General features: G+C 39.7%; 1 non-coding gene across 1 annotated transcript; it reads left to right on the top strand.

Annotated features, from left to right (window-relative positions):
• The first annotated feature begins 9,600 nt into the window (after positions 1 to 9,600).
• Positions 9,601 to 9,709, top strand: LOC120111435. Its single transcript, XR_005512621.1, has one exon. It is a non-coding gene; the product is annotated as a small nucleolar RNA R71 (small nucleolar RNA).
• Positions 9,710 to 10,082: the final 373 nt, after the last annotated feature.

Raw genomic sequence — 10,082 nt, 5'->3', positions numbered from 1 at the left:
TCGAGTTTCTTGAGCCACGTATTGTCCCCTAGGATTACTCATTGGTTGACTTGGAAGCTTACCTTCCTCTCGCTTGTTTAATGCATTGCTAGTTGACCCATTTGGGATTCTAGCTTAGCAATTGATTGCGTGTGAGAGTGCAATAGTTGTGTGTTTGCCTCCAAACCTTGAAGGGCAGTCAACACCTTCTCCTCAAAGGCTGTATTTCTTTGGGTTGGAGGAGGAGGATGTTGAAATTGAGTTGAGGGACGGTAGAGATGAAAATTCTGAGGGTTTTGAAAATTTTGGGAGAAGGGTTGGGAGGTATTAAGCTTGCTGCCTCCAAGAAAAATTTGGATGATTCCGCCATCCCGGATTATATGTATTGGAAAATGGATCATTACCCGGTCTGGGCTGTGTTTGGGCAGCAGATTGTGTTCTTGCACGAGTTCGGGAATTGGGGTGCTGAGGGGCACTCATGAATAGGATGCGATGGGCTAGAACAGATAGCACACACTTGTGCTTGGGAAGAGCTAACGACATGTCCTCTATCATCAGTTGGTCAATCTTATGGGACATGCATCTATCTTGCTAGACAGGTCTATAGAATGACTTATTTCATAAATGGTCCATTTTTTGAAACTTGGAGGTGCTTGACGAGAACAAGAGCATGGTGGAGGGAGTTCTCATTAAGATTTTCAAATAATTGCCATGCTTCATGCTTATTTTGAAGCATGAAGTCCCCCCGCATGCAGCATCGATCATCTGACGGTTTCGTTCAGTCAATCCGTCATAGAACATTGCACTAGCTGCCATTTAGGTATTTGATGATGTGGGCATTTACGGATTAGGTCTCGAAATCTTTTCCAAGTTTCCATGAAATTCTTCTCCTCAGTTTGGGAGAAGCTTGTGATAGCTCGTCTAAACTGGTTCGTTCTTCCTATGGAAAAGTATTTTTTAAGGAATTCTTGTTGCATTTGATCCAGGAACGAATCGAATTGGCTTCTAAAGAATTCAGCCATTGCTTGGCTCTATCTTTAAGGGAGAAGGGAATAACTAAGTTTCAAGCATCATCAGTGAAGTTCTGAATCTTGACAGTGGTGCAAATCTCAATAAATTCATCTAAGTGTTTATATGGGTCTTCGTTGGTGAGCCCATAAAAAGATGGAAGATTTGGATCACACTAGACTTTATTCATATTGTAACCGCTGCTACTTCAGGTAATCGAATGCAAGATGGGGAAGTATAAATGGTGGGAGTAAAGTACTTTCTCAGGAGTTTGGTTGTTCTTCAGCCATCTCAGGAGGTGGGGATGATTCTAATGTTCTGATCTCAGCACGAATATTTCTAAGGGTCCGTTTTATTTCAGGGTCAAAGGGTAATAGGTCACGTACTCTAGAACGACTCCCTTGCATACACTAGTTACTTGATCAGTCAAGCATGCAATAAAAAAAAAACATCAAATCCTTGTATTTGCCCTAAAATCACTAGACAGCTCTTAACTGGTTTTGAAGAGGGCACCTAAGCCTCCATCCGGTCTAATGAACTGAGTTGACCAGGTAAGCTCCCAGATAAGTGGAGGGGTCACGATGCATTCGCAAAAGGTCCCACTTAAAAACCACTTGCCCTCGAACAGATGAACTGTCTCCTTTATAGGGACAAAGCTTGCCTAGACATCAACTAAGCCACAGAACGAAATTGGTGTACTTTCGGTGCATCTTCGTCCTATGAGCTCGAATGTCCCTAGGGGGCCAACGTCTAATTGATTTTAATTAAAGTGACACTATGTGAGATTGAGTTCACCTAAGTTGGGCAAGAGTCCGGTGAATGAAATGCCGGCTCTTATCTTGTTGAGGTGATTGCCCTTACTAAGTGCAGATTAATTGGTGTATGTGTATCAAGGCATGCATTCCACAATTTTGCTGAAATTAAAATCAAACAATCACCACAAAATTTCAAGCTAATAATCAATTTAAACAAGAAAGGTTTAGAGGTTACCAAAGAAAATTTTTCCAGCAATTTAAATTTTTTTTTTAGGCAAACCTCTACAGCATTCTTTTTCCAGCAGTTCTCTTTTTGATCATCCCAATTTTTTTTCTCGATTTCCTGATCAAATAATATAAAAGAAAAATTAAAAATTATAAGAGAGGAAAAGGAGATAAGAAAAGTAACAACAATAAAAAATATTTTTATTTTAGATATCTATATATATTTAAAGTTTTTTTTTAAATGAAAGGAAAATAACTATGCTAGCAATCTCCGGCAACGGCGCCAAAAATTGATCGGTTCTTTCAATTTCCAAAAATAAACCATGCAATAGCACATATCCTGTAGGATAGTGATTACGGGTGTCGGTCTACAGGAATTGAAGAATAAGTTATTTTTCTTTTAAAAATAAATCAACAGGAAGAGTTTGCTAACTTAATGATACTGAATTAATCTATGAGTACGATTGAAATTTATCAAAGTAGATGGATTTAGGATTTGGGAGTCCACCACATAGCATTGCATCAGGGTCTGTGTTCTTAACTTTTTTTTTTTTTTTTTTTGGAGAGGCATGCAATTTGGCTACAAGCCTTTTTTCTTAAAATAAAAGCATAAAGAGTTTTAGGAAGATCCATCTCAGGCATAGCAAAAAGTGTCAACTTAATTATGCTAACCTAGAGTGCAGTACACCTCATCTTCCTAGGCATGGATCATCTTAGACTTCTTTAGCAAACATGAATAATAAATAGCATGCTTAAAGTTTAAACATCATAAAAGGATTTTTCATTGATAATAAGAATTTAAAACAAGCCTCCAAAAAAATTAGAAGAGTAAGAACAATAAATGCCCTGTTACATTGCTAGGGCTTCATCCAGCCCTAGACTAGATGTTAAGCTGCGCATGGCTTCCGGACGGCCTTCCATCTTCATATAAAATTCTTCCGCTCCCGCTATTCCCAAAATACCAAAGTATTCTCTCCCCCCTCCTTTCTTTTCTTCTTTTTCTTCCGAACAGAGGCTCTTCCTCTGTTCTTCAAAACCCTCTTCTCCCCAACAGCCCGCCCCCTTGGCAGAGGAGTTTCCCCCTTTTTATAGCCTCCCAGCTCCCTTATTCTCACGGATTTAAATCCAATTCTCCGCAGAGCTGAATTGCTCCAGCTGGATGATTGGATCCGGGGGATATGAAGTTAATTCATATGGGGAAAAGATGGATCCTGAAATATCTTGACTTTGCGGATGAGAGCAGAGACGGAAGGTGTTGATCCGGAAATTGAATTGTTGATCGCGGAGAAGAGCTGAAGGCTGGATCCTTGCGGGCAATGGACGTGATCCGATGCTTCTTCAATGCGGAAAAGGATCTGGATTTGGTGGAAGGTGAATAACGATTGATCACGCTGAGATGCACAGAGGATGTGTGGTGCTAAAATAAAATTGGTCTCCCAAGTGCAGGAGATTCGCACAAGTAGTATAACTCGGAAGTCCGAGGTCGATTCCTCAGGGAACGATCTATGGATTACTAGCGTAATCTCAGATTAATTAATTCAGTTAATTTGTTGATTAAGATGATGTTTTGCAAATAGAAAATAAATCAGTACACAGAGAATTAAAGTATGGATAGATTAAGATGGAAGTAGGGATCTGGAATCTCCCTTGATAATTTTGCATTCAAGAAATAAATTCTTCGATTCTTGATTAAAGATATAAATGTAGGAATAGATCAAAGCATGGGATATATTTTAGGGACACATGAACTCTATTTCTAAGCATTTATCGTGCCTATTACATCAACGACAAATCAAATACTAAAGCGGTCCACATGTCGATCAACATAAACCATTAAAGAACTATCTACAAAATAATTATGCAAGAATCCATAATATATTGGAAATATAAATCTATAAGAATTAAAGGTTTCGAATTTACTTCAAAGATAGCAATACATCAAGGGTTCCTCCATCACCCTTCACCTAAAGGATTAGCCAGCCATCAACATCAAAGACTCTCCCCTGTTACTCCTCTCTCTATTTTTTTTTTCTTCTTTTTCTTTTTGGAAATAGGGCATCCCCTGTTCCCTTTCTCTTTTTTTTTTCGTTTGAAACCAAGAGACCGGCTGCTCTGTTCTTCCTTTCTTGGATGGTCCCCCCTTCTTCTTCCTCCAATCGGAGCTTCTTATAGTCGAGCTCTAGGGTCAGCAATGTTCCCTGATTTCTTGCGGTGGACATCAACGGATGAATGCTAATCCGGAAGGAAATGAATCCGGATGCATCGTGGATGGCTGGAATTTTGCTGGGAGATCGCGACCGGATGATGCGCTGGTGGGGAGGAAGATTCGGAAGCGCGTGAGAGCTGAAGATGAAGCTTGGACTGCTGGCGCTTGGGATTCGGGTGACTCGCCACAGATGCTGGATCACGGACGCTCGGGCTTGGACGGAAGCTGGGAGGAGCGCGATCTCTTCCGGACGGCCGGATGCTGGGAGACGGTCACGGGCATGGGAGCGTTGATCGGATGCGACGCTGTGGAAGAGGAGAACGCGGACGAGACGGATGCCGGATGAATCGCGAAGGCTGGGATCATGGAAGACATTGGCTGCGGAAGCTTTGAAAAGGGGAAAGGAAACGATGCGGGATGCTGGGCGGCTTCACAGGCTCGGGTGGACGCTATGGAAGAGGAGAACGCAGATGCGGTGGAGACGGGATGCTGAGAAGCGCCTTAAACGGGCGGAAGATGAGGGCATTGATCGCGGGATCTGGATGAGGGGTTGCGGGAGATCAAATCACAGATCCGTTGCAGGCTTTTGGATCCTCCCGGATGATGAAATTAGACCCTTAGTGGATCCATCTTGTGCTGCCTCCGGATGGCTGCCATGTGTCCCTCGGGTGCAAGTGCGCTTGACTAGGTTCAATTCTGTTCCAGTGTAATCAGGCTTGAAGTCAACCAAATGCACATTTAAACTCTGATTTATGATAATCTGTGCCAAATAAAATATAAAATTAATGCAGCCCTTTTATCATTATTTGTTAGCAATAATATTAATTTAAGCAATGTGTATAACGCACTTTTATGCTCTCATCATACCCCCAACTAGCTTATTGCTAGTCTCTAGTAATTAACAAGCAAACAATAATGAGGACACAAAAGATGTGGTCTAACCTATGACTTTTTATTGAAGCTAAAGACATAAAACTAAGATACGTACCCACTTTCGTAGGGCATCACGATTGCACTTGGCTCGTGCAACAAGCCGTTAAACCCCTAGGTTACCCTAGTGGACGAGTGTTGTCTCGTGAGGGTTTGCAGTGATGTTACCCACAAACATAATTCATAAAATGCTATATAATGAAATCTAAGTTAATACACACGTGATATATATATTTTTCTCAAGCTTGGCAACTATCAAAGCAAGGGGAATACTAAAGTGTAGTATGCATAAACAGAATGACTTTCTTAGAGCACTAATACCTCCACCACAACATGGTACCGCTTGAATTTTAGGTGTACTACTCAAGTTCGCAAGTGTTTACTACAGTTTATTAGAACCTGATCTATCAAATTTTCAGAATATCACATGTTGTCTACATTCGTCAAGAATGGTTCGTATGTAAAGAAAGAGCTATCAATCCCAACTAAATATCCAAAGTACACAAAGGTCCAATAAAATGGAGTCAAACCAGCCATTACCACATGTCACTGGGTTCAGCCCGACCAACCCTATTCATGCTTTTTTTTTTAATATATATATATATATATTGGAAACACATATGGTGATTACAATAGTCCAACCCCCTTAGGCTCTAGCAAGGTCCATGTAGCGAGTTTTCGGCCATTGACTCTTGATCCAGTTGGCTCAAGGCATTAGGTGTAAACACCCCTCGGGCTTAATTACTCGAACCAAACTACGCCACGAGGTTAGACTTGTCATCTCCTCATTTATTTATTTATTTAATTTTTTTTTCTTTCAAAATAGAGAAGGTAAACTGAACCATATAATGTGACTGCAACGTGACTATAGGTCAACCAAGATCGGAACATAAGGTACTTAGATGATCTAGCCGGGGTATTCAACCTCGATCTTTATGTGAAAACCAAATCAAGAACCTTATAGTACGGACAAGGATACTCGTACTTCTTTTACAGATATAGCTTAATAAAAATGCATTAAACAAATGTGAACTCCTGAGGCCTTCTTATAATCATTAAATACATGTGCGGGGATCTAATAATAGGTCTCTAATCAGTCATAGTACGCATGTATTCCTTGCCTTAATAGTTGCACAAACTCAATATGAAAATACATGTGCATTTGCTAAAAAGAATGCAAAAACAATTTTTTTTTTTTTTTTTTTTTTTTTTGCAAAATAGTTTCCTCCCCCCAACTTAAACATTGCATTGTCCTCAATGTAATAGATACAAGAAAATTATAATGAAAGACAGTAGAGAAAATAACATTGGAGAGAAGAGGAATACCTTGAGCTATTGATATCCAGAAAATGAAACCTACAAAACTAGAAAAATAATCCTAACTAATATACACATACCTTTGCCTTCATGTTCAGTCATAAGAAGGCTCCCCCAAGAAAAAGGAGTCTTCTTCATCTGCAAAATTCTCAAGAAAAGGTTTAAGTCTGTGTCCATTTACCTTAAAAATTCTACCATCCCGTGGATTCTCAATCTCAACCGCCCTATGTGGAAAAACAGTTTTTATAATGTAAGGACCTGTCCATCTCGATCGCAACTTACCAGGAAACAGATGTAAGCGGGAATCATATAAAAGAACTTTTTGCAAAGGTTCAAAAGATTTTTTTAAAATTGATTTATCATGTAAGATCTTCATTCGTTCTTTGCAAATTTTAGCATTGTCATAAGCATCTCTGCGAATCTCATTAAGCTCGTTTAATTGCAATTTTCTAGCTAGACCGGCATCTTGTAAATCAAAATTCAATTTTCTAATTGCCCAATACGATTTATGTTCTATTTCTACGGGCAAATGACACGCTTTTTCGTAGACTAGCCGGTAGGGAGACATGCCAAGATTGGTTTTGTATGCAGTACGATAAGCCCATAATGCATCTGATAGTTTCAAGGACCAATCTTTCCGTGATGGGTTCACCGTTTTCTCTAAAATACGTTTGATCTCTCGATTGGCTAACTCTACCTGGCCACTGGTTTGCGGATGATATGGGGTAGCAATTCTATGGGTGACACCATATTTTTTCAATAAGGTTTCGAAAGGCTTATTACAAAAGTGTTTTCCACCGTCACTAATTATGATTTTAGGCATCCCAAATCGTGAAAAAATATTTTCTTTTAAAAACTTCAGGACAGGTTTGTGATCATTGGTCTTACAAGCAACAGCTTCTACCCATTTGGACACATATTCGACACCGACTAAAATGTACTCATATCCAAAAGATGGTGGGAATGGGCCCATAAAATCGATGCCCCAACAATCAAAAATTTCGATAATAGTAATGGGTTGAAGAGGCATCATTTGCCTACGAGTTAGACTTCCAATACGTTGACATGGATCACATGTTCTGCAGAACTCGTGGGCATCTTTGAACATAGTAGGCCAATAGAAACCACATTGCAAGACCTTTGCAACAGTTTTCTTAGAGGCAAAGTATCCACCACAAGCATCAGTATGGCAGAAAGAGAGTACGCTTTGTATATCATGATCCGGTATGCATCGTCTAAAGATTTGATCATTGCAATATTTAAATAAATAGGGTTCGTCATAGTAATAATTCTTTACTTCGCGCAAGAAAATTTTTCTATCTGTCGACCCCCAATGCTCCGGCATCCGGCTTGTAACAAGAAAATTTACAATATCTGCATACCATGGTATACTAGAAAGTGCAAACAACTGTTCTTCAGGGAATGAGTCCTTGATGGAAAATTGTGGCACTGAATCATGAAAAACTAATTGTGATAAATGGTCAGCAACCACATTCTCTACTCCTTTTTTATCTTTGATAGTGATGTCAAATTCTTGGAGTAGAAGTATCCATCGTATTAAGCGTGGTTTGGCCTCTTTCTTATCCAACAAATATTTTAGTGTCGCATGGTCCGTGAAGATAACAATAGGAGCACCAAGGATATAAGAGCAAAATTTATCTAAGGCAAATACTACTGCAAGCAATTCCTTTTCGGTGGTAGTGTAATTCATTTGAGCATCATTTAAGGTTTTGCTTGCATAGTAAATGACATATGGCTTATTATCCTTGCTTGCATAGTGGAATTTTAACTGACCTGTCAGCTAATTGCAAAGTGACGGAGGTTGGCTTCAACTCACCTAAACCAAGTTGCTCATATACAGAATATGGCAATAAATTCACACTCGCCCCTAAATCTAACAATGCTCGCTCTATCCTAAAGTCACCTATGATGCATGAGATGGTTAGACAACCTGGATCTTTATATTTAGGGAGAATGTTGTGCTGCAAAATAGCACTCACATTTTCAGTTAAAAATGCCTTCTTCTTAATATTTAATCGGCGTTTGACAGTACACAAGTCCTTCAAAAATTTGGCATATGAGGGTACTTGTTTGATTGCATCAAGAAGAGGTATGTTGATCTTTACTTGTTTAAAAAGTTCAAAAATTTCAGAATTAGGTTCGAGCTTTTGCAACGGCTTTAACCGTTGTGGAAAAGGTGGAGGAAAAGGACATTCAACTTTCTTAGTAGAAGTTGGGACCTCAACTTCTTCTTTGTCCCTTTCATCAACTTTGGGAGCATCAGAATTAGAAGTGACCTGCGGTCTCAATGGGACGGTTTGATCAATGACTTTCCCATTACGCAAAGTCATGATGCTTTTTGCATGTTCTGTATGCGAACTAGAGGGAGCCGTATTATTACTACCGTGCATTTGTGGGTTAGGTTGGGGTTGAGCTGGAAGCTTATCCTTCTCTTGGGTACTTAGGACGGTAGTCAACATTGACAATTGGTTCCTTATATCTTCAAAATTTCGAGTATTTTGAGCATTGATATTAGCTTGACCTTGTAGAAAAGTTTGTACGGATTGCAAGGTATCCTCGATATTTGGCTTTTGAGAAGGTGATGGTGCATAAGTAGGATGTGCAGGTGGAGGAGCTGAATGGTGTGACTGTTGAGGATGATCGTTTCTCCACCTAAAGTTTGGATGATTCTTCCAACCAGGGTTATAGGTATTCGAGTATGGATCGTTATAAGGCTTTTGGTAGGAGTTCATAGCATTTGCTTGATCGTGCAAGACTTCTTTGAATGCCGGTATGGTGGGACAATCAGTAGTAGTATGACCCGACATATCGCAGATACCACAACACTCGTTTCTAAGCTCTATAGTCTTGACAGGCTCAACCTTCCTAAGCTCAATTTCTTCTATCTTCCTAGTGAGGGCTGCCATTTTAGCGTGAAGATCATCCTCAGTTCTGAGGTTGTAAAGGCCTCCATGTACAGAGCTAGTAGGCTTAGGCAAAGACTTGTTGTTTCTATCCCCGTTATCCCAAAGTTGGGCAGTCTCAGCAAGGGAATCCAAATACTCCCATGCCTCATCAGGTTGTTTTTCTAAAAATCTACCATTGCACATAGTCTCTACAAATTGTTTCAACTATGGAGATAAACCTTCATAAAAGAAGCTAATGGTTCTCCAAGTTTCGAATCCGTGATGAGGGCATGAGAGAAGAAGGTCTTTAAATCTTTCCCAACATTCATAAAATGTTTCATTATCTTTTTGTTGGAAATTGCTGATATGTCTTTTCAAAAAGTTAGTCCTTTGTGTGGGGAAGAACTTCTTTAAAAATTCTCTCTGCATATCTTGCCAATTTCTTATTGATCTAGGTCGCAAAGAGTTTAGCCATGTTTTGGCCTTATCCTTTAGAGAGAAAGGAAACAATGTCAACTTGAGGACATCCTCGGTGACATTTGGCACTCTAAATATAATGCTCAATTCTTCAATATCCTTTAAATGAAGATACGGACTCTCGGACTCTAACCCGTGGAACTTAGGCAGCAATTGGATTACCCCGGGTTTGATGTCAAAATGTCCTACATTATCAGGAAAAATTATGCATGAAGGCTGACTAGTCCTAGCCGGTTGTAGGTATTGTCTTAGAGTCATAACATGGGGTTCTCGTTCTCG

The sequence above is a fragment of the Phoenix dactylifera genome, chromosome 7, assembly GCF_009389715.1.
Source record: "Phoenix dactylifera cultivar Barhee BC4 chromosome 7, palm_55x_up_171113_PBpolish2nd_filt_p, whole genome shotgun sequence".
Classification (NCBI taxonomy): Eukaryota; Viridiplantae; Streptophyta; class Magnoliopsida; order Arecales; family Arecaceae; genus Phoenix; species Phoenix dactylifera.
This window is presented reverse-complemented; position numbering and strand designations above follow the sequence as displayed.